Consider the following 25,150-nt stretch of genomic DNA (forward strand, 5'->3'; position numbering starts at 1 on the left):
ATAATCCTATCAACCAATTAGCGTATCGGTTACATTCCAGCGAATGTAACCGATACGCTAATGGGTTTCATTTTACAAGTTTTATAAATGAACTTTTATAGTGTACACTATAAAAATTTGATAAAAGTCCTTTTATAAAACTTGAAAAAACAACTAATAATCTCATCAATTACATTCGCTCGAATGAAACTGATGCGTTTATTCGTGGCATTTTTCAAGATTTATAAAAGTTTTAGAAAAGCTCTTTTATAAAACATGAAAAACGCAACCAATCATTAGTTGCATTTGCTCGAATGTAACCAATATGCTTATTGGCTGGATTTTTCAAGTTTTATAAAAAAAAGAGCTTTCATCAAACTTTTATAGTGTAATTCCGGCCTTTTAGAGAAATAATTTTTCAGTTTCTCTCAACCATTCTCAAAGATGTGACATCAGCGAAAGAATCGGCGGTGATGTCCTTGATCTAAAAAAAACTGTCGTTTCATTTCGTAAAAGGTCGAATCTGTTTTTGTCACGGCCCAGACATTAAAAAAACTTCGAATTGGGAAATAAACGTACGTTTTAGCATAACAATGTTTCGAATGAAACACTGATGCTTCGATCAAACATTTTTTTCAATCACAAGAAAAATCACTACCAGCTCCTTTTAGTGATATAAATCACTAGAAGGTAGCGATTCCTCTTCAGACGTAAGGACGGTTTTAAACTGTTCTGGAAGCAGACGTGTGCGTTGATGGCGAAAAGCTACATATCTGAATTTATCATATTTTTTTTAAGGATCTCTAGCCAGGCGTTACTCCACTTTTACGAATGACACAACTGCGTGTATTATGAGTAACAATATCTAAAATAATTTTAAAAAAAGTAGCTGTCTTTATTTTTCTGGTAGGCTGATTAACTGGGACAAGCATGCAATACATGCATTTCACGTGCCAAATCACGATCCCACAAAGCCATCGTTACGCAACTGGAAGAGAGAAAGAAAAAAAAGGGCCGTCATCGAATTACTCGTTATCTTAGAGCGAAACATTAATGTACTTGTATGTATGTGTATATATCATATCGCCCCGTTATTTTCCTATCAGGAAAAATAATCGAATCACGATTATAATCACCACCTTCCGTCATCTTCGAAAGAGGATAATAAATAAAGCGTTCTTATTGCAAAATTTATATCGTATCATTCATTCATTACCGTTCATTTTCCTGACCATTGAATAAAAAAAAAAAAAATCACGGAGGTCTTTGACCTGCAAAAAAAAAACTGGCTGCTACCGATGCGCTCAAACAATATCCCAAAGGCAGAACAACGTTGAAAAGTTATCCATCAACTAACCTCGCTCGATAGAAGAATAGTACGATTATGGCATTCATCGCTCGGGTTCCGTTTCCGCACATTTCGCGGCAAGATAATGCAAAATTAATTTCACGATGATAGATTACTACACACACACACACAAAGAGTGGTCGGAGAATCGTGAACGAGTCTTCGAGTCATGCAGTATTATAGCAGGATTTTCAGAAAAATCTCCTCGATCATTTCCCTGAGCGAAACTCTTGTGAGAAGAACAAAATATTATTCAAAATCTTGACCTTTAAATGTGTTATTTTTGCCAAATAGCCTATTTCACATTTTCCTTGTCTATTTTTCGTTTCCATGTTGCTAAGAACTCTGTATAAGCACAACATCGGGAAATATTTGAATTCCCTCTTCTCACAAAACGAAAACATTAATGTTTTTTCTGGTATTAGAACATTCGTGATACCCATATAGCGCAAAGTGGTTTCGTTGTTTTTCCACTTCATAGAAATGTGAGCAGTTTATAGGCTCCGTGTCATCATAGGATTATGAAATAAACCTTCAACCATCACTTATTATACTCCTACATACGATTTCTTGTACAAGAACAACCTTGAATATGTAATTCATTTACGTAGCACGATACCCACACCATTTCAACTTTAAAATGGAAAAGGCTTACAACTTAAACAATTCCGGATTTTTAAGACATTCAAAATTTAAGCCAAGCTGTAAAATTCCTTTATAATGCATTACTGACATTTTCTTGCTTAGATGTAAAATTGTGACAAGTATTGAAAAATTGATTCTTTAAGTAATATTAAAATACAATACAGAGTAGAACTTGATTAATTCGAATGTTTTGGATAATTCGAAGTTGGAGGGAAAAATTACGATTTTTGTATCAGCAAATTTAGTTTGGAAAAATTCTAAAAGAAGTTACACAGACTTCGTTTTATCTGACAACAGTTTTTAAGCAACAAATTTTCAAAAAAAACTCTTTGCAAAAAAAAACGAAGCACCATGGAGAAATTGACTGTTTTTAATTGAAATTAAACATGTGTAAAGCTCATACACAGATGATTAAAAATTAAAAGCCGTAGGACCCACCAATGGCTAGCAATTACACATTGAATGTTCAAATCAGTAATTGGTGAAACCCCTCCTGGCAGCGATGCATGTTTGTATACGTCGATGTAAGGAGGGATAAAGATTCCTAATCTCATCTTGAGACACATTCTGCCAGACATTCATCAAGAGAGTTTCGTAGAGGAAAGAGTTTCGCAACTGATGATAAAATTTTAACAATTGATAACTATCCTCCCCCCCCCCACACCCCCATGTGAATGTTGATGATTAAGTTAAAATTTGTAGCCTTTATACAGGTCCAGAATAAATTAATTGGATAATTTGAATTTTGGATATATCAAACTTTTCCAGTGACTTTGGACTGAATTAACCAAGTTTGACTGTATATCATCGTTAAATTTGATTGTCAGAGTCATGACAATAAAATTCTTTCAATTACCAGTTTTACAGTTTTAATATTTATTTAAATAATAAATTGCATAATTGAAATTCAATATCATTTAAAATTACCAATTATTTCATTTTCGATCCAAAACAATTTTATTTATAATTTTGATGAATTTTAAGGAAATTGGTATTCTGCCAAATCATTATTCGTCCCATCCCTAATAGAAATACATGGTTTATTTTACTGTGTTATGAATGCATGCTTTACAAAATGGTTGCAAATGAAAAGTTATAGCATTGGGGATGATTGAGGCTGTCCAATTCATCCCTGTTACATTAAAGTAAGGCAGGGTTTATTTTTAAGGTGTTTTTTCAAATTGATATCTTTATTTTTTAGATCCAAAATGAGGTTTCCAAATGTGATTTTTGAAATTCTTACTCTATTAATTTTTAAAGGAATTGAATAAAGGCACAATTTGTTTTGTTTTAGAAAAATATATTGAGTGCTGAAGTTGCCTAGCTGGATATTTATTTTGAGTATAGACCTACATAATTTTAATGATTGTTGTTTTAGTTAGCCTATTGGTTAACAAAATAATGTATTTAAAGGGGAACCTCCATAAAACCCGGGAAACTTCTAAAAAATTTTCCAATAAATCCCAAAATATTTCAATGCAGAAACGCCTCAAAGTGGACAAAAGTTAGACAGACAGATGGAAAACAAAAATCAGCTACAGAAGTAGAAGATGCTGTAAAAGAAATTATAGAGAAGAAAACATCAATCCAAATCATAGCTATCAGAGTCGTAGCTTACAACATTCACAAATCTTCATTAGCCCATTATGAAAGTGAAGCAAAACGTACTACTGATCTCTCGAGTTATTATTTTAAGCCAAACATTGGAAATCAAAAAATATTTACTTGCAACAAGAAATATCCTTATCAGAGAGTTCCTTAAAACTCTTTCTAAAACATGTTATGGATTAACAACTCATATTATGGTATATCAGCATGCATGTGCATTAAAACTTAAAAGTGAATATGCCTCCTACTTAAGAGTCAAAATGAATGTACCGGAATACACTGGCTACAAGGATTTGTGGATCGCCATAAGGAAACCATTTATTATTTTATTAGATCTCTAGAAGTGATGAGTATGAATAGAACTAGCAGTTCTAATTCAACAAAAAAAAATGTAGTCCTTACATTTCCTTCCCTTGCAGTCATCGGCTACACAACCATTAGATGTATCTGTGTATGGGCCAAGATTTAGATCAGTTGAAGATGACTAGTTAACAAGCAATCCTGGTAAACATATAGCAATATATGAAGTTGCTGAAGCGTATGAGGATTCTCATACTAGGGTATTTCAATTACCCAGGTATTGATTGGGAGAATCTTTCATCTAGAGATCAGTATGAAAGAGACTTTAAGTTGGTACTCGAAAATTTTTTGTATCAGCATATAACAGAATCCACTAGGGGTACTGCTATTTTGGATTTAGTTCTTACTAGTTCTGAGGATCTTGTTGAACATGTTTCGGTGGGGGAAGAGTTTCCTTCCAGTGATCATTGTATAGTCAGATTTCACTGTAACTTTTCCTCGGGTAAGGTTGATAACAAAAGACTGGTTCCTTGTTTTCGAAGAACTAACTTTGATGTTTTGAGACGAAGGTTAGCGGAAGTTTTCAAAGACCGGTTGGAATCAGTAGGGGTGGTAAGTCAATGGGAAGAATTTAGTATGAAGCTGTTCTCTGTTTTGCACGACGTCATACCCTCATACCCTTTGTTCGAAAAAAACGTGTTTGTACATCGCATGCGTAACCTTTATCTTGAAAAGAAAAAGCATGCAGAGAGTATAAACGTGGACAAGGTGACCTATTATTGTTTACTGATAAAAGAAGAGTGTTGAAGAAAGCGATAGTAAAAAGAAAGTTGAATCTAGGTTGGCAGATAACATTGGCTCTGACCCAAAATCATTCTTTCGATCCGTCAATAATGGATGTAAGGGGACAGTTGGCCCCCTCTCAATAGGAGGTTCTACGTTACAGAGCAATGTAGGCATGTGTAGTGCTTTCAATGACTTTTTCGCATCGGTTTTTAATGGAGATAATGATATTCGATTTACGGGTGTTGCATGGAGTAATAAAACCCTCAACGATATTCAAGTAGAAGACGTGGAGGCCCTAAATCTTCTAAGAAATGTATGTGCAAGCAAAGCACCAGGACCAGATGATATCTATCCCAGGGTCCTCAGGGAATGTGCTAATGAATTGTTGGGGCCAGTCGCACAGATATACAGGAGTAGTGTTGCTGAGGGTAACGTCCCAAGGGATTGGAAACTTGCTAATGTTGTTCCGATATTTAAGAAGGGTAGTAGAGAAGCTGTGTCCAATTATCGTCCAGTGAGTTCCACGAGTTCCCTCTCGAAAATTTTGGAAATTATCATCAAAAGGCAGTTTGTGAAGTGGATAGACGAGAATAATGTATTGTCGGATAATCAGCATGGGTTCAGGAAGGGGAAGTCATGTGTAACTAACCTCCTTTGCTTCTATGATCACGTGACGAAGGCTTTGGGTAAGGGCAAAAATGTAGATGTTGTTTACCTTGATTTCCAGAAGGCATTCGATCGTGTCCAACATGGTAAACTCTTGAAGCGTTTACACGAGATTGGAATTGGGGGCAAGTTGCTGAATTGGATAGAATCGTGGTTAAAAGATAGGTCACAACGAGTTATGGTGAACGGCGAATTCTCTGGTTGAACAGGCGTCACAAGTGGAGTTCCTCAAGGAAGTGTCCTTGGCCCCATTCTAGTCAAATTTCCTCGAATACCCATTTCCCAAATTAGCAGCCCATCTGAACTTGCTGCCTGGGTATGCCCCCCCCCCACTATATCCTGCAACAGGTCCCTAGGGGGTGGGATCATCACAAGCCCTTATATAGTGAATTTATACTGTGAAAAAATTATAAAAATTGTGCCTGGCCGTTGACTGGAACCCTTTTAGCCTCCCACCCTTGTGGCTATAGCCTGCTCTCCTCTTTGTAGATACACCTCTGAAACATTTCTATGGCCTAATCTAAAAATAATGATTTAGAGAACAACATCATTTTCTGAAACCACAAAGCTAATGTGTTAACTTCAGCATAAGGCCCCAGGTGGGACGGTAGAGAGAGATAGACGACTTTTTGTTCTGAGTTCATGATATCAAAGAAACAGATATTTCTCTGGATATTAAAATCTAGAAAAATATGTCTCTACCTGGGATATTAATATCAAAAATATGTTTCCTTGATATATTCAGATGAGAAAAAAAACGTCTATCTCTAGCTTTACTGTCCCACCTGGGGGCCATTTGCTGAAGTTAAAGAAAGGCTACTAATACCTTTACTTCAGCGCCTCAAGCCACAGTGCATGAAATAAGGAAGGCAGGGTCATATCTCCAGTGGTGCAGATGGTAGCCCCCAAAGCAGAATATGCCATAATCTGTGACATACATTGTAGAACAATCAGTGCTACCTCAGAACATTCTGGAAGAATTTTAAGAAAGGTACAGTTCACTATCAGAATATTTACCGCAAAACATTTCCAATCAGCCGAAGGTTCATTACAGAACAATGCAAAACATTCTGCTTTGGGGATGGTAGCATGCTTGCTCGGTTTGCAAGAGGGTCTGGGTTCAAGTCCCAGCGGAGACCAGGTGACTTTTCTTCTTGAGTTCACCTCAGTATAATATAGAGCGAAATATCTGTTTCCTTGAATGTAAAGCGATTAATTTGTCATAATTGACATTAGTAATATTCTTATGAATTCAAATAAAAATTAGATCTTCGTACTTAAAATAACCATATGATATCTAATCGCAAAAAAATGCAGAAAGATCCTACTGCATGGGATATTATATAGATCACTAATTATTTCCAAAAAATTACAACAAATTTGCTAATTATCACTATTATAACATACTGAAGTGTGAAGTATAGGGCTGCAGCAAATCCCAGTACACAAAAATATATTTCAAGAGAAAAATATTCATTATTACTGGGTGATAATATTTCATTGAGGAAAAACACAGGAAATCGGGATCCCTAACATAGCAAAATATGGGAGGCTGATAATCGTCACGAAAAAGGGTTCCCATAAGCCATCATCAGGGCTGGACAAATCCCAGGCACCAGGTCGTCATGGGACAAAAAAAATTGATATTGTCACCTAACATATTCTTTGTGTAGTTACTAAACTGCAGGCTGAGAGCAGCACATGTTTAGAATTTATAGCAGCATATCTATCAACATAAAAGAGGGCAGTTATGCCCTGAAAAAGTCAAAAGAAGCATTTTGGACCTTTTCCTTCAGGTAAAAATTTTTTAGCACCTAAAAATTTTCCTGGTGCCTAGAAGAAAGCACAGGGAATGCCAAGTAAAATAGGAAAATTCCCATGCTATATGTATTTTACTCCCACATTTACATGTCCTGTAAAATACAAGACATATGATGATCACACTACTCGCGCTGTAAGTTAGTCATCTGTGACATTGTTTCAGACATTTTACTTTACTGGTCCCTGGATTTAGAAGGGTGGAGAAATGCTGTTTTAAATTAAGGGTATCCAACATGTAACTAGTGCTTTGGTGGTCAGCTCATGACATTTGTAGTATAACATAGGCATAGTGGCCTGTGGGCTTGATTGAAACTTTAAATGTGGCCTGTGCCCGTTGTGTAAGTGGTTTAAGACACCTGCACTAGAGCAATGGTTCTTAATCTTTTTCAGCTTATGGCTCCCTTACAGACCTTTTTTTTTCATGCCCCCCCCCCCCAATCTTGGGTCCAATACCCTCATCCAGCAGCGAGGCACTTTCTTTATTATCAAATTTAATTTAGGCAAAAAACTCAATTTAGAACTAACAAAAATTTTTTTAATAAGATTGATCTCTGGAACCTTGGGCCAGACATGGATTCAAATGATTGATCATCTTCCTTTTAGGAGCTGATTTATATGGGGAAAATAGGTTTTTGTAAAATACGGAACGATCAAACAAACCTGTGCAATAAATCAAACTTCCCAACATATCACCCTGGATCCGTGCCAACTCTGGGCAGGCAATGAACTTCCACCTTGTGAGGGTTTCAATTGTCACGAATACTTCTGAAGCAGACTCTTTGATATCACACTGATTTTTAACGTAGACAGTGAACTCACTGGAATCCCCTTGAAGATAAATTCAATAATTTAGATTCCAGTCTCAAAAGCGAAGCGAGATCCCAGGTTCGAACCACACCGTTGACACAGTTGTGGTCGGCTGAAATTTTTCTGAGGTTCCCAACTTAGAGGAACGAATGCAAGCTGATCTCCCTGTTAAAAAGTCTCGCCACAAACGATACAATTATTCAAACATTACACTTTCCTCACAGTTAGAAAAATTGACAGCAGGTGATAGCACCACACATAACAAGCATTACACAGAAAACAGGTTCACGACACATGCATGCACAGCTTCCAGCATGGCCCAGGTCTTTGCTCACCTGCCAAAATCTTTTCACTGAGACAGAGTGGTGGGCCATGATCTGGTGAGGAGGAGGATTCTCCAAAGTAAAGACTTCAAAACTCTTTTGGGACAAGATAACATTAGCCATGATAAAATTGAAAGTGGTTACTCCCTTGATCTCAATTCTACAGAAAGTATTTCTCAGCTCCTGCTCCAAGACAAACCAATAAGGATATAGAGTTCTAAGAACAGTGAGTGGAACTCATTCAAAAATAAAAATAAAAACACCTTTTATCTTGTGTTTATTAAAGTTATTATTTTTATTTTTGAATGAGTTCCACTCACTGTACTTAGAACCCTATACCCTATCACCTTTTATCTTGTGTTTATTAAAGAGATACTGCTCCTCAAAACATGACCATCTTGTCACACACACACTCCACACTGAGGAAAACAGACAACAACAAAGTACACTGACAGAGAGTAGATGACAACTTCACAAGAATATCCTCTGCATTGAAACACATGCTCTCAAACAGAGGAGATGGATAGTTTTCTCTATCACAACTCTCTTTTTTTTGCTGATAATGTTCCATGTATGTTCTAATCAGTATAGTGAATGGCTTTTTGAACAACAAGATTCCCTGGGCAAAGTGATGTTCTGCAGGCCCCATATTCAGCTGGAAGTAACAGCCTAGATATTTGCATACTTACATTTGAAAATCACAGTACCAGATCTAATCAGAACACCACCCCCCCCCCCTATGATATGAGGTCATGAGCCTATGGGGTAAGACAGGGTTTCTCAACAGTCCGCTGCCTAATACCCCAGCCCTAACATGAATGGAACCTGGTCATGAGTGATTTACTGTTTCATTTCTCATCATTTATTTCCCATTAGTTGTGGATCAGACTAGACCTCCCACTCATAAAAAGAAATCAATCAGGCTACATGCTTCCAAAGGGTGAGAACACTGGATTAAGATGACCCTGGTTCTATGGACAGCTTTGATGAATTCAGGGTTGGAACTGTGTTTACCACTGATGGTTTTTACTAGGGATGGGACAGGTAGTGATTTGGCCAAATAACAATTTTCATGAAATTCATCACAATTATAAATAAAATTGACATTTTTAACTGAAAATAAAATTATTGGTAATTTCAACTGATTGATCTTGAATCTGAATTATGTATTACTTAAATAAATATTAAAAAACTGGTAACCAAAAGATTTTTGTTGATATATTTTAATAGTACAGTGATACCTTGGCTAATGAAGATGATTCATTCTAGGATCACGTTCATTAGTCGAAACATGATTTCCCACAGGTTTCTAGGGAAAATTGTTTGATTCGTTTCAGCTTCTTCCCAAAATTTAAAGATAAGTTTTTTAAAACACCAAGGAATGCTATAAAAAAAAGAAGAAAACCGATTGAAGGCTAAAATTAACAACTTCAAAATTGTAGTAAATGAACATATACACAAAGATGCGAGATACTGATGATCTTTTATTTTCCAGTATGTACACAACCAACACACAACAGCTTCAGTCTATTATAAAGCTTGTGTTGACACAACCCAATCATAGGAGTCCTCATTCATTTGTGATTTGGTCATGGTCAGCTCATATCTGTGACTGATGCATGCAGGCGGAAAAGAAAATCTCCCAGACTGTTCAGCTTGATGCTAAAGCCAGGTTTTCCTAGGAATAGGTGTTTTGCGCCACGTGAACCGAACAGTATAATTTCGCGTCAGCGGCAACGTGCTACATAATCACGCTACACGTTGTGTTTTCCTAGCGGAGCGCATCAGATCAGAACGGCTATATTATAGTATATGGCCTTGGCATCAGCTACTCTGTCATCTACATGCTCCTATTTGAAGGGAAGGGGAAGAAAACACACAAGAGTGAAGAGAATATCTGCAAAACGTGCGGCGCATGACTCATTTGACACCAGAAGCAGTCTGCCAATCACGCCCAACGTAAAGCGCTGTCGTGAGGCATATTGAGCTCGGTAGGAAAACAGTCATGCCGCTTTTCTTATTGGTGAGTGGACAGCATGTCGCGCTGGGTGAATTACGTTGCGCGCAGCACAGAAAACCTGCTCCTAGGAAAACCCGGCTTAAGTATCTTGCACTGAAAGAATGCATGCCAAATCTTTTATTTTATACGAAATGGTTCAAAGAACTTCAGAAAGAAGAATGTGGGTACATCTGAAAAAAGTTTCCAAGACGGACATGAGTTTATTGGGCCCTAGTGACTAATTCTGATGATTGGTGAGAAAATTCAGCTCACAATGCAGTTATTTTATGTTTGTGTGTGCATTCATAGGCCTATAATCTAAAACGTTCAATAGCTGAATCATCTGGCGTTAGCCGAAGCAGAAAAATCATTAAAAAAATCTTGGTTAGCTGGAAAATTTGTTAGCCGAGGTATCACTGTATTTACAGAATCAATTTTTTTTTTCAATACTTGTTACAGTTTTACATCTAATTAAGAAAATGTCAATTATTATTTACTCTCAAGCAATGCATCATAAAATATATGACTTAATTTCCCACTTGACATGTTCTTTGCCCTTTTCAGTAGCTCAATACATTTCTTGTCTAGGTGCAGCCTTCAGTTATTGAGTTAGTATAATTCATGCTCATTTCCACCTTATTGCAGTAGGATTCTGTATTTTCAGTTTCATGTTTCACTTTTCCTAGAAATTCACCAACGTAACCTTGCACAGTAATACCTATTAAAGTACTTATGTATGCTCATTTCATTATATTGTGATAAATTCTGTATGCGTAATGATTGTATTATCATATGCAGATATAGATAGAAATAAATATAGGCTATAAATTCTGGTCAAACAAGGTTAGGCATTTTGCCGGCAAAAATAGGAAAAACTCTCAAAAATTATTTTATGAATCAAAACATTTGCCTAAATATGTATATATATGTAGCTGAGACTTAAAATCATTACAGCAATCAACTTTATACTGTTGTACTGTGAAGTAATCTGGAATTCACAGTACAAAATAAATAAATAGCGATACAGTGATTGATGCGTTATAATGACCCCATGTTATAACGATCATTCATTACAATGCCCTTAGAAAAAGTCAGTTATGTTTTCCTACAGATGAAGGGTCATTATAACAATATACAATTCTTGTGCATCAATTTTTTTTATTCAAATGATATTAGACATAAATGAATATAGAAAGTATCGATTTGTTTTCATGCTAGGCAAAAAACATATTTTTGGCAAAGGACTTTTTACGCTATTTTTTTCCAGCTATGGCAAAAACTTCCCAGCATAAAAATTATTGATTAGGCCTATTAAATCAAAATTTGCATTCAAAACTATGTCATTTGCATAATAAATGGAAATACAAATGTATAAAAATGCCTCACATGCAAAGATAAATGAGGGAAAGAGTCTTATTTTTGCCAGGTCTCAGTTTTTACCATGGTTTTTTCCACCTATGGCAAAAACTTGCCAACCCTGATACAATAAAATCCTGACATAATTATACTCCGTGGGGTCAGGAAAAAAATATTGTTGTAGAGATATTTATTGCTATATCAAGTATCGTTGTAATGAGGTTTCACTGAACAGTAATACCCAACTTACTCTGAGTTATGCGATTTGAGAATTGCATTTCTGAAATTCAAGCATAATCACTGGATTATTGCAGAAAAAGTGGAGATCATTAAGTGATGATCAAGTAAAAAAAATGTTTTATTCAATCAGAACATATATTTAATAAATTATTCTACCAATGTTTTAAGAGGATACGATATGTAAAGATGAAGCTTTAGCCAGGATTTTAGAATGGAATCCCCACTGTCATTTTTCCACACGAGGGCTAATTAGAACCATTAGACAGGGACCTACAATTTATTGCAGATTTGGAATGGCAGACCCCCCCCCCCCTCAGAAAAGCTTCTGACAAGGACAAACCAGCTATTGAGCTCGTTACATCTCTGAACGGCTGCTGTGGTGGTCGAGTGGTTATAGTGACAGATTCGCGATGCGAGGATCCGGGTTCGAACCCCACAGTGGTGGTCGGCTGAAGTTGGTTTTCTGTGGTTCCCAACTTCAAGGCGCAAATGTGAGCCGATCTCCCCGTTAAAAAGTCTCGCCACAGAGAGCAACAGTCCTACAACGATAAATCATTCAATCATAACACTTCACTCATAGTTAGAAAAACTGGTGGCAGATGGCAGCACTACACATAACAACCATTACAGATAAACAAAAAAAACTTCACATCAGGTTTCACTACACGTACAATCACATTCCCGCATGTGCCAATTTGTTGGGGGTTCCACACGGGGGGTGCATGTGTGGTGTAGCAGTAGTAGGTAGGGCCTCCAAAAAATGGCTCGGGGATCCATGATGTTCTTAAGTCAGCCACCTCGTTGGGCAATTTGCCTGTTGTGGCTTTGTATTTGTATTTGAACATCCTTTGGTACTTCAGTATATTATCTATCTGGCCAAAAACGGCAAAATTATGCTTGGCCCTTAAAATATATGGTTGGCATATAGATTTTTCTGACGCTCTGAGTGGACTGTGACCATAGGTTTCATTGTGAATCTAGTTTGTCTTAATAGGCACTATCATTCCGAAATTTTTTTTTACATACAGTTTACGAACAACCTGTGTATGAACTGCTACACTGAAGGCATCCATGATGGAATGCCATACCCTTCATGAAATTCTGATTTTACAGATTTTTTTTTTTGATCGTCCTCAAAAGTGATGCTACTCACTGATGGACACAATCACAACTCATTTTATCAATTGAAGTGTTTGGCAAAATAAGGACTATGCCGTTTAATCAAACGTTAAAGAAGACAATCAAAGTCATTCCTGAATGGGAAACACCTTTTTTGTTTAAATTGCAGCTGTGTAAAGTGACGTAGCAACGTCATCTGTTGGTTTCTGCAAGAACTGACTTGAGGAATGGATAATGAAAGCTACGTGGAACGTTATTCATTAAAAAAAAAAAAAATTTAACAAAGACTGTTATTTAGCTGAACACTTCACTTAATCTTGATTACAAATGTTATTCTCTAGTAGATTAATCTTTTCAAGCTGGTAATATGCAGCATCTGTATCACAATTATTTTTCTGTGACTTTCATACATACACTGTCTGACCAAAAAAAAAAGTTACATGATCTACCATGGATTCCCCCCCAGATCGGGACTTGCAGGCTGCTACTACTAAACCAGGCATGCACCTTGTCCATATTTCTCTGCGGAACTTTCAACAAATTGGTACATGTTGGAATGTGTGTGTATGTATAGACCTAATGAACCTTCAGTAAAATTTGTTTGTGTGTAATGCTTGTTACGTGTAGTGCTGCTACCTGCAATCAGTTTTTTTTAACTATGAGTTTTTTCTCAACTCATAGTGAGTGAAGTGTAATGAATGAATAATTTAACGTTGTAGGCCTGTTGCTCTCTGCAGCGAGATTTTTAATGGAGAGATTGGCTAGCATTCACACCTCGAAGTTGGGAAAAGCAGAAAACCAACCTCAGCCGACTACCACTGCGGTGACGGTGGGGTTTGAACCCGGATCCTCGAGATGCGAGTCCATCACTATGACCACCACCACAGCAGCTGGGCTTGCAGGTTGGGTTGCCTCCAGCAGATCCAGGCCAGAGTTTTCATGGGCTCCTTTATATAGTTAATTTATATTGTGAAAAACAAAACAAAAGGTAAGAATCATCTTGGGGCCCGTCTTGTCAGCCCCACAATTGTGGGAGTCCATGGCTCCAAAAGTACATACACACAATACTTTAACATGACATGAGACTCATAACACTCGACATGAAATTCTCCCTGTGAGTCTTCTGTATGCATGTCCACACCATGGCCATAACCAGAGGGGGGGACAACTGCCCAGGGCAGCAAAAATTTAGGGGGGGGCGGCACTTTTAGGTGGGAACAAAGAACATCATTATGCAATTATCAAATTTTAAAGTTGTGGGGGAAGCAAAAATCCTAGTTAAGGCCCTGGTTCACACTGTGCCGACGTGACATGGGATGATGGAATCTGGCGCAACATGCCCTAAATTTTCATCATTCGTGAGAATGGTGTTTCACATGAAGTGACAACATCTGATCTTTTCATTAATTTTTTCATTTTGTTCTGCATATAAGTTTACTGGCAGCTTTTTAGGCTTTTATGAAAATGGAAGAATAAACATGTTGTATAAGCTGTTATTTGGCTTCAATTGCATTGAAATGAAATAATAGAAGTGAAATGCACTGAAACCTTATATAACGAGAATCTGCCAACCAAGAAAAACTATCGTTAAACAGGGATTCATCATTCAAGCATTGTCGCAGCGAGGTTCCACTACGATAGAAGTGATCCTTTTTTTTAATAATTCCTCGCTATGAATCTCAAATCTTAAAAACTTCCCATGGATAAATCGGAGCTATTCATGCATTCTTTGCAGATATTTCCACATAAATCATTCTATTTATATCCCTCTAAGACGGTCATTGTTAACCTACATTCATTGTCTACAAGGAAGCTACAACAAGAACTCAGTGTAGTCCACTACACAAATAATCAATAATTTAGCGACCAATTCAAGCTTATTTGGGAATTTCCATCAAAGATAAACCTTAAAAAAAAATCGGAGTTCATTAAGCGCTAGTGAAAGTCATTCAACTCTTTTTTTTATTATCACGGGGCGGCCGCTCCAATAGAAATTCGCGCATCCTCAAAAAAAACAACCATGTTGGAAACAAAAATTGTAAAAATTGTTTCCAACACCAAAATAAACAAAACCTTTTTTTTTGGAAGTTTCTACAAAAAGAAACAAAATCATGGAAGTTTATAACCCTGGAGGAGAAAACAAAAAATAATAATAATCCTATCCTCCATTCTTAAACGTCACCAAATATGAAAGGAAAGAAAAAAAAAAACAGGAAAGAGAGAAAGAAACAGAAAAAAAAAAAGGGACAGTTTTTAAAGGCGCAACCGCCATAACGAAAAAATGTTTTTACCGCCGTTTCCAGCCGTTGTCGGATAGCTTGCCGTGGCTGGGATTCTGGCGCCGCCGCCACATTTACAAAAACAGGAGGGGGGGAAGAGATAATTTTTGTTTCCTTTCTATATAACCATACACACACACACCTTTCCTTAAAAAACATTTTTTGAACATAATCGAAAAAATCACACTCACCTATTGATCAAGTTATTTCCCAGTGAATCTTGATCCTTCTCTATCTGTTGGTGGTGATGATGAACAATAAACAAAACAAATTAGTATACAAAAAAAAGGGGTTTTTTTTCCTTCTTTCCCCCGATTATGCAGCACCAGCTCCAAAAGGGCTTTAATTACACTGAGACGGTGGACGACACGACTCGCTCTCCCTCTCGCTCACTAGCGTTTTATTCTCGCATGTCGGTTCTTCTTTTTTTCTTTTTTTTTTTTCCTTCTTCAAGTAATCCGCTTTTTTATTTTCTCCCGCTTCCTTCGGAGAAATGTTTCACAAAACAGGGTCGTTCTACACAACATGGGATAACATTCTCGCCTGGCGATCGGAAACAAATTTCGAATGATGGAAACAAGAAAAAGAATAATCGAAAAAAAAAAAAAAAAAATTCTCCGGATCGTTATACCCCCTAAAGAAAAAAAAAGAAAATGTTTACTTCCGTATCGTCAGCTGACGTCTCGTCACATCACAGAGCAGACGACTGCTCAAACAATTCTGGAACACAACATGGCGTGGTTGGTTGTGGTGGATGCTCGCCGTGTCTCTCTTCCCCCTGTCGCTCACCTTCCCAACATTCTCCCCCTCCCCTCTCTCCCTACCTCTCTTACCCCCCGACCCTATGTCTTTCTTCCTCTCACCCTCGCACTTTTCGTTGCAACGGGGTTTTCTCTAAAAGTAGCACGGGCGAAGTAAACAATTGTTTATTGTAAACATTTTTTTTTTCTTTCTCTCTCCCTCCCTCCCTCTCTCTCTCTCTCCTTCCCTTTTATTACAACGGGTTTCTTCTTCGATGATTGGACGGACGGCGCAGACGACGATGAGGAAAGAAATTAAATAAAAAATAAATAAATAAAAAAAAAACCTCGTGGATTTCGGGATTTATCGAGATTTGGTCTCTTCTGTCGTCTGTCTCTCTCTGTCTCGTGCTGGGGGCATTTCGACATCATGTTTCGGGGGGTTGAGAAGGGATTTTTTCGTGGGAGGTAAGTTGTGTACCTCGTGGGTTTTTCTTTTCTTCCCATTTATGAGAATATGGACTCGTCCTGGACAGCTGCATATTTCCGGGGGACGGGGGTTCAGCGTACCCTGGACGCAAATTTGAAGAAGGTCAAGAGAGAAAATTAGAGCAGAACAGAAAAGAAGGGAGACAAAACAATAAATAAACTGCTGCCGAGGGGCTAGGTCAATGAGTGACAGAACGAGTGACCTAGAGCGCTCTAGGTACCCCTGCGCAGTGGTTCTCATCCTTTGTAAGCCCGCGACCCTGTTAATTTCTTTTTTGCGGGTAGAAGGCCCGGTCGGACAGGACAAATGGGCAAAAATGAAACGGTGAACCACTCACGGCCCGGTTTTACTGATGTCAGGGGCCCGGTTGAAAAACACTGACCTAGAGAGCGAGAGACCAGGTCAGTCAGCCATTAAAGAAAGATTATATAGAATTAGCAAGCATGCGAGTAACCAAAAGGAAAACCTAGAGAGTGTTAGAGCATGGGAGTGACTTGGAAAAGGGAGGACCAGAACAGTGAGTGCCAAAAGAGTGACCTAGATAGTGAGGTACCAAAGTCAGTGAGTGGGCGAAGAAAGTAAAAGTGACAACAACAATGTGAATTGCCTAAAGACGAACCTAGAGAGCAAAGGACCGTATGTCAGTGAGCGACCAAAAGACTTACCTAAAGAGCAATAGGGACTAGGTCAGTGCATGACCAAAAGAATTATTTAGGATGTGCAAGCATGCGAGTGACCGATCAGGAGCAAGCTTGTGAAAGATCAAAACATTGATCTAAAGAGCTAAAGGCCGAGTCGGTGAGTAACTAAATGAATGACCAAGAAAGTGTACAAGCATGTTGAGTGACCCCCAAAAGAGCGACTTATAAACATGTTAAACAGGCGTATTTACATGAAGCGGGACACTAAGCAAGCAATAGCTCAGGGCGGAGATACGTGGGGATGCATGGGATGATAATGACGACTTAGGCAGGGCCGCAACTAGATGTTTGGTCACCCGGGACAAGTGCGCATTTCGACGCCCCCTTGTAATGTTGAAAAAGAGGTTTCAGAATGAAATTTGCGCCCCCTCTGGTCTAGCGCCCGGGGCACGAGACCCGCCTGCTTCCCCCCTAGTTGCGGCCCTGGACTTAGGTATACCAACTGATCTAATGTGTATCCGTATATATGAATTGGCATCTCCTCATGTCTCCCCCTCAGCAATCTATCTCCGCCTATGGCGGCAAACTTAGGAAATGTGTGATCAAGAAAATTAGAGTAGAATAGAAGATAGACAAAAAATTTCAATAGCCCACCGGCGAGAAAACCATAAATACTACGCCTCTGGTCCTGGAGAAAGATTCCTCTCCGGACTAGTGTCTTGATGTAATGGAAGCCCCTGTGTTTTCTTAAATGACAGAACTAAAGACACATCTTGAGAAGATCAAAAAAAGTTTATTGCAGAGGCGTATGTGTATGGGGGAGGGGGGGGATCAGGCGGATCTGGTGTCCATGGCCCCCACATCCTGGAACGGGGCCCCTAGGCTGGGATCTTTTGCGGGCCCTCCGGTCAGACTTTTCACGGGCCCCTTCTATAGTTAATTTATAGCGTGAAAAAGCAAAAAATGATGAGAACTGTCCCGGGCCCTACTTTACCAAACACCAACTCTGGCCATATCGCTATATTGCAATTTACTGCCATTAGTGAGATGGGTTGGAAGTAAAGGTGCTGTCTATCGGTGGTCGCCTCGAGTTCGTTTTTCTCAAATATCTCCCTTGGGTTCGAACCCGGGACCCTGACAACAACCTTCACGATGGTAGACGAGCATCTTACCACCATGCCACTCGGGCACAGGGCTAGAGCCCTGTCAGCCCCCCCCCCCCCATTTGTGGGGGCCATGCTGGTGTCCCAGGTGCTAGACCAGACGTGGGGGCGAATTCACCACCCCCAACTGCTCCTTCTACATTCCTCTTACACGGGGCGCCAAGATTTGAGCTTGTCCCGGCTGACAAAGTATCCAGTTGCAGCCCTGATCAGGGTGGCTAGTTCACAGCAAATTTGAAGTTTGAGTGGCCAAAAAAATTAATAAGGTGATGGGTAACAAAATTTCTTTGAGTTCACAGGCGGTAGGACTACAAATACACCCCGACCCCCTGAGGAGGGACTAGGTCAGTGAGTGGATGGAAGGAGTAACTTATAGTTTTATGTGAGTGACCTAGAGAGAGGTAGGAACCGGTCAGTCAGCAACCAAAACAAAGATCTGGAGAAGTGGTTCTCAAGCGTTTGTCACCGGCGGCTCCCTTGCCCAAATCATGATTCGTCTGCGGCTCCCCCAGAACAGTTTTTAGTAGATATTTTTCACAATTGTAACAGAACCACTTTATAGCATAAATAAGCACACAAATCCAGGGCCGGTCCTAGAAATTCTGCCGCCTGAGGCGAATATTATCTTGATTTTGCCGTCCTTAAAATACGACTATCTGAAAAGAGTTTTCTTTCTTCACCTCTATTACCTTGATACAGTGGTTCCCGAAGTGTTGGTCACAACCCAACGTTGATGCAAATCAATTAAATAACTCTTCTTTGAAGCGGGAGGGTGGTCCCATAGTGGGCGCACCTGTTTACATAATTTCCTGTGAGTTTTGGAAAAATAATTGAGCTATTTAGCACATATACAGGGTGGACAAAAAGTCTGTAGAAACTTTAAAAATGAATAAAAAACCGGAAAAATAACCGAAATAAAAAACGGTTTGCCGGGTTAGCATCGCTTGATCACGGGAATTTTTTTTTGAGACAGGAAAAAAAATAACTAAAAAACAACCGATAGATGGCGCTGACGTACACAAGTCAAAGGAAAGATACGCAAATTAACGAACAGAAATACCTCCAAATCGTTTATTACATCAGTATGTGTTCCACCACCACCACAGAGATTACACATTGCAGGCGAGTCACAAATCCAGCAACGGCATGTGCAGCAGGCCCACGTACATGGTTTACAAAGGTGAACTGATCGTGGATTAGGAGCGCAAGTTCTTATAACCATCTCATTTGCATATTCCCACCGACGCCGCTCATATCTGCGCGACCTCCCGGCTGTTTTTTGTTATTATGTTTTTCCTGTCTTAAAAAAATTCCCGTGACCTAGCGATGCTAACCCTACAAACCGTTTTTCATTCTGGTTATTTTTCCGGTTTTTATTCGTTTTTAAAGTTTCTACAGACTTTTTGCCCACCCTGTATATCATATAACGCATTAAAACTCTACATATAATTTACTGAAACTAATTTGAAGGAAAATCGTATTCAATCCAGTATCACAGCACACTTTGTGAAAAAACATGGAAGTTAATAAATTTATTTATTTATTCTGGATCCAAAGAGAAAATCTATTTATTGATCGGAGAATCGCTCTCCTTATTTACTAGTTTTTGAAATCGTGATTCTCCGCCTTAAGTTGCTTATATGCTGTTATGTTTCGTAGCATATATATAAAAGACAAATTTTTCCTACCCTTTTATTTATACGTTGCTGCGAAATTTTCTAGCAAAGTGACATCCCTGAGTTCATACGTTTGTAACCAGAGGCGTAGTACTCAAGAGAGAACATTGGGGGGGAGGGGGGGGGGAGGCGCCCCCCACCAAGACTAGAGATGTGAGGTGAGAATATTCTCCTGGATGTAAAAGTTGGGCAATAATCGAGAATATTCATTTTTCTTTTTAATAATTTGAATTTCTTTACTAATTTTGTTTTTTATTGTGAAATATAAATCAATTTTCATTGCCTGAAGCATTTAAAACAAAACAATTTTTGGTATAATCGCCCCCTAATGACAACTTTCGTTCGACAATATTGCCACAATATTCTCCAGCTCATGATGAGCCGCTGTGGTGGTCGAGTGGTCGTAATGACGGACTCGCATCGCAAGGATCCGGGTTCGAACCCCACCGCCGCCGCCATAGTGGTGGTCGGCTGAAGTTGGTTTCCTATGGTTCCCAACTTCGAGGCGTAAATGCGAGCCGATCTCCCCATTAAAAAGTCTCGCCACAGAGAGCAACAGGCCTACAACGATTAATTATTCAATCATAACACTTCACTCATAGTTAGAAAAACTGGTGGCAGATGGCAGCACTACACATAACAAGCATTACACAGAAACAAACTTTACGTCAGGTTTCACTACACGTACACACACATTCCCGCATGTACCAATTCGTTAGAGATTCCGCAGAGGAATATGGACGAGGTACATGTGTGGTTTAGTAGTAGTAGGTCATGATGAGAGGTTTTAAAAGTTTGGTTATAAAGTTTTACAAACCATTAGATTAAAATTTTTAAAAATTATTTTAAAATTAGATAAATTTTCAGAAATAAGTTCACAACAAAAGAAATTGAACCAAAGTTGATTGATAAAGGAAGCAATTATACAATCACCTTCATTCTAAGAAGATGCAGAACAGTTGTTTTTTCAATGCACATGCACTTAAATATTCTGTATCACTCACATTTCTTTAAAAGTTGTTTAATTCCGCCATGTTGGTTCAATTTTCTTGCTTTCAAACCTTAATATTGTGGGTCTACAAATTTCAATATACCCATCTTCTTGACGGTAAGAGAGACAGGAACAGAGAATATTCTCTCACTATTATAAATTACTAGAGAATTTTCTTATCAAAAATAATAATTATTATACAAAAATAATTATTATTATTCTCAAGTTATATATCGAGATTATTATAATACATATTATTACATATATTCTTGATAATACTCTCTGGAAAGATTTCGTTAACTGAAGAATATTCTCATCGAGGACAATATTCGAGAATATTCTCTGGAAGGACTATTATTAATAACTTCAGAATAATTCTTATTATTTTCTATAAGAATATTCCACAGTAATTTATGAAAGTAGTCCTTCCAGAGAATATTCTCAAGGATATTATATGTAACTATATTATGAGTAACAGGAGAATATTCTCATCAAGAACTTATAAGAATATTCTGAAGTTATTTATAATAGTAGTCCTAGCAGAGAATATTCTCCGAAAGATTATTCTCCGAAAGATTATTCTCGAGAATTTTACATCTCTACCCAAGACGATCAAAAATTAAAAATATTTTCAAATATTTTAGTGAAATATTAAAGCATCGAAAGAAAATACCTTTACACTGTATGTTACGAACCTGTGTTTAATCCATTTCTTTTAATTTAAAATGCTGTTTGAAGGTTGGTAGCAGAAAATTTCTCTAGGAGAAATTCTTTGTGTTCCTCATTCTCAATGTGCTCCTCCAAAGGTCTATCTTGTGTACGCCAATGCTCGTGACCAGGGTGCAGGTCAAATTGTAATGTGGTAGGCCTTCTCGTGGTGGCAGTTGGTAACGCAAATTCTACCACGAGTCATTATACCGCTCGATCATTGTTTGACGCACCATAACCTTGATGGTGCCAATAAAAAACAAACTCCAATCCGAAGGTGGATATGCACCCTCGAATGGGTGATAGCACATATCTCAGCAAATCCGTCTGAAAAATATGTTTTTGGTGTCTAAAAACACCCTCTACTGCCTTTGCTATTGCGATTCAACCACACATTCAACGATCAAAAGTGCTTGTTTAGGTGTCTTATATCACCTCTTAAAGTTTGTTCCGTGAATTTAGAATCACCCTGTATTCACATACGAGAAAAATTAATGAACTAGAATCCCTTCCGCCATCTATCAAATAAAAACTGTTACAATTCTTCGATTAAAATCGGCGACCAAATTCTGATCAATGAGCCACATGCAAAAAATAATATGACATGATATCAGCTGATACTTTATAAGTAAAAATATTAGTAAAATTGTCAAGTTTGCCTTGAAATATTAACAGTTGTTATTTGTGTGAGGTAAATTAATATAAGTTAAACTAACAAATTATAATGTTAGAGAAAAAAACCCATCGATCATAACTGAATGACCACTTAACAGGCTGATGAAGTGACGTTCTGTGTTTCTTGTTTTTTTTCTTTTCCCCTAGATTAATAACCCAATATGGATAATATTAAACTCTAAGTAGTTTAAAAAATACTAAAATATACAACCCTGGCGAAAATTGCACTACTAGTCCAGGATGGCTAAGAAATGACTCAGGGGTATGCACTGTTTGCCAATTTCAGTCGGAACCCACAGGCCACTATGACATATTTAGGATTTAGGAATGTCATTGGTTTTCATATTGTTTTCGATTTTAATCGCAGAAAGCTTAGAATGGTGGAAGGGCTTTTTACTTCATTGATGTCTTTTTTGCATTTAATATAATACTATACTGTGTGTGTGTGTGTGTGTGTGTGTGCATAATTGTTTTCAATATTTTCTATAAGGCATATTTTTACTGATAAATTTTTTTTTTACCCGTTTATTGGTTATGGAGAAAAATAACCAAGAAAAGCACCATTTTTCCATGGTGAATAAGTTAACAAAATATGGACGTTTAGAGTCTGGGAATGCTTTCGTGTACACTGTTTTTTTTTGCTGCACAGATAAAAATTTCCTATATCGCATAAAGCAGCATGTTACTTTATCATCCCGCGCAGATATCTAAATTCTGTGAGCAAAGAAACAGGTCTGTGCAGGTGAAGTAAAAGGCAATATGCCTCATTTAAAAAAATAATAACAATAATTAAAGGACTTAATATATATAATAATAATTAAATAACAGTCTCCCCATCCCATGGTAGGGCCCTAGGCTGAGATCTTTGCTGGGTCCCCATTCTTCACGGATCCCTTAATATGAATTTGAAGTGTGATAAACAAAAATAGAATCACATCTTCCGAGGAGAATTATCTCGGGCTCCCGGACAGAAATCCTGTCGGACCCACTTGCTTTGTGGAGGCCATGCAGGGACCTCAGAATAGGAGGTTCCACGATAATATCTGGCACAATGATTTATGACAATAAATATGTAAATTAAGAATTGCTGCCTAGGCTCTCTTTCAGTTTGCCCTGGGGCTATGATGCGGTTGGGACGGCACTAGACACTAGAGAATAGCGACAGACTTTTTTTTTGGATTAAATATATGTACAAAAATTTGTTTGAGTTCTGTAGACCAGCCTCATTATCATCAAGGGTTTAACGGACCAGCCTTATAACTATCGAGGGTTCCGCGAAAAACTTCAACCTGGTACAGAGAGGTATACAGAAATATGCAGTCAGAACATTCCGGAGTCAAACACCACCACACCTAGAGATTGTAGATATTGGTGTTTGTAGAAAGAACAATTTGTCGGATGACGAACAAGGAATCCAAAAAAAATTATGCTGGAAGAATTCAACTAAAGAAGGGAAACTCAATTGGAAAAATGTTGATAAAGAGCGAAAAAATCCTTTGCAAAAAAGGGAAGAAACCTAATTTTTTACAAGAAATAGATACGCAAGTCGGGGATTTACGACCTCTAGAGATAGGAGACACTTTTTGGAAGTGCAAGATAGGAGGTTTATTGAAAAATGAAACATAAATCTGTCATTAAAAAAATGCCGCCCTAAAAGCCCACCTCATGCTTGGTGCTGGCCCTGCACAAATAATTATCACCAGCTCGCCGCGGCACCCCTGACAAAGGTTGGCGATGCCCCCAAGGAAACGCGACGCACACTTTGAGAAACACTGACCTAGGAAGTTGGCTAGTATGTAAGTGACCAAAGGAGTGACCTAAAGAGTGAAGGAAACAGATCGTTGTGCGGCCGAACCAACGACCAAGAAAGCGTGCAAGCGTATGAGTAACCAAAAGAAAAACTTGCAGGATGTTTTGAGCACGTGAATGACCTAGAAAGCGAGGGAACCAGATCAGTGAGTGTCAAAAGAGTGATCTAGAGAGAATGAGATATCAAATCGGTGAGCGGTGCCAACACCATATGGTAGTAGTATCTGGTATAGATGGTGTTGGCAGGTCGGGGAATAAGAAAAATCTATTTTCCCCGGGGGGGGGGGGGGCACGATGCTCTTTAGACGGCTCTGTCGGTGAGCGGCTAAAAAGCAAGGCCCCATTTCAGCATGCGCAACATGGGCATTGTTCTAAGAAGGCCTCAAAATTATAATGACTTTATAATAATTTCACTCAAATTTTTATGAATTTTATTTAGTAAAATTTTGGAAAATCAAAGAATGTTCCCTAAACCATATCATACTATTTCCAAAGTGTCCATTATTAGCAAAACTCATTAAATTTTAGTTTTAGCATTACACTAGTCAGTAATAAACTTTACACAGCATGTATAATGCGCATAAACCGCTTCGCTTACAAGGCAAGAAATTCAGATGATCTCCGTGTGACGAATCGGCGATAAATATGGTAACCTTGTCGTAACATAACCGCATGTTGGGAAAAGGAAGGGGAAAAAAAGACAACAGTGTAATAGATAGTAATACTCAGATAACAGAGTAAAATGCGCAGTAGATTTATCTTGTCACTCTTTACCTACCTGTTCTCTTTCACTCTTATATACATGTATATAGTAGAAGGATACATTACAGAGGTAAAAATAACAACTTTTTTTCCATAGGGTTGCAGCAAAGTTTCGCGGTGATGAGGCGAGAGGAAAGAAAACGGAGAGACTTGTTTGAATTTATTTCTCTGGCGTTTCGACGTAATATTACGTCCTTGATCGTACAGTGGTTAAGTATG

At 38.1% G+C, this 25,150-nt stretch overlaps 1 protein-coding gene across 1 annotated transcript in view; it reads right to left on the reverse strand.

The window, feature by feature from the left end:
• LOC149071501 (uncharacterized) overlaps positions 1 to 16,044 on the reverse strand; it is a 47,363-nt gene extending 31,319 nt beyond the window's left edge. Inside the window, exon 1 of the mRNA XM_089247952.1 lies at positions 15,468 to 16,044. The gene's annotated coding sequence lies outside the window, so the exon portion shown is untranslated. The remainder of the gene's footprint in view (positions 1 to 15,467) is intronic.
• Positions 16,045 to 25,150: the final 9,106 nt, after the last annotated feature.

Source organism: Pholcus phalangioides, unplaced genomic scaffold, assembly GCF_987345545.1.
Source record: "Pholcus phalangioides strain wild (caught in Gottingen) unplaced genomic scaffold, Ppha-v1.0 ptg000018l_1, whole genome shotgun sequence".
In the NCBI taxonomy this organism is placed as follows: Eukaryota; Metazoa; Arthropoda; class Arachnida; order Araneae; family Pholcidae; genus Pholcus; species Pholcus phalangioides.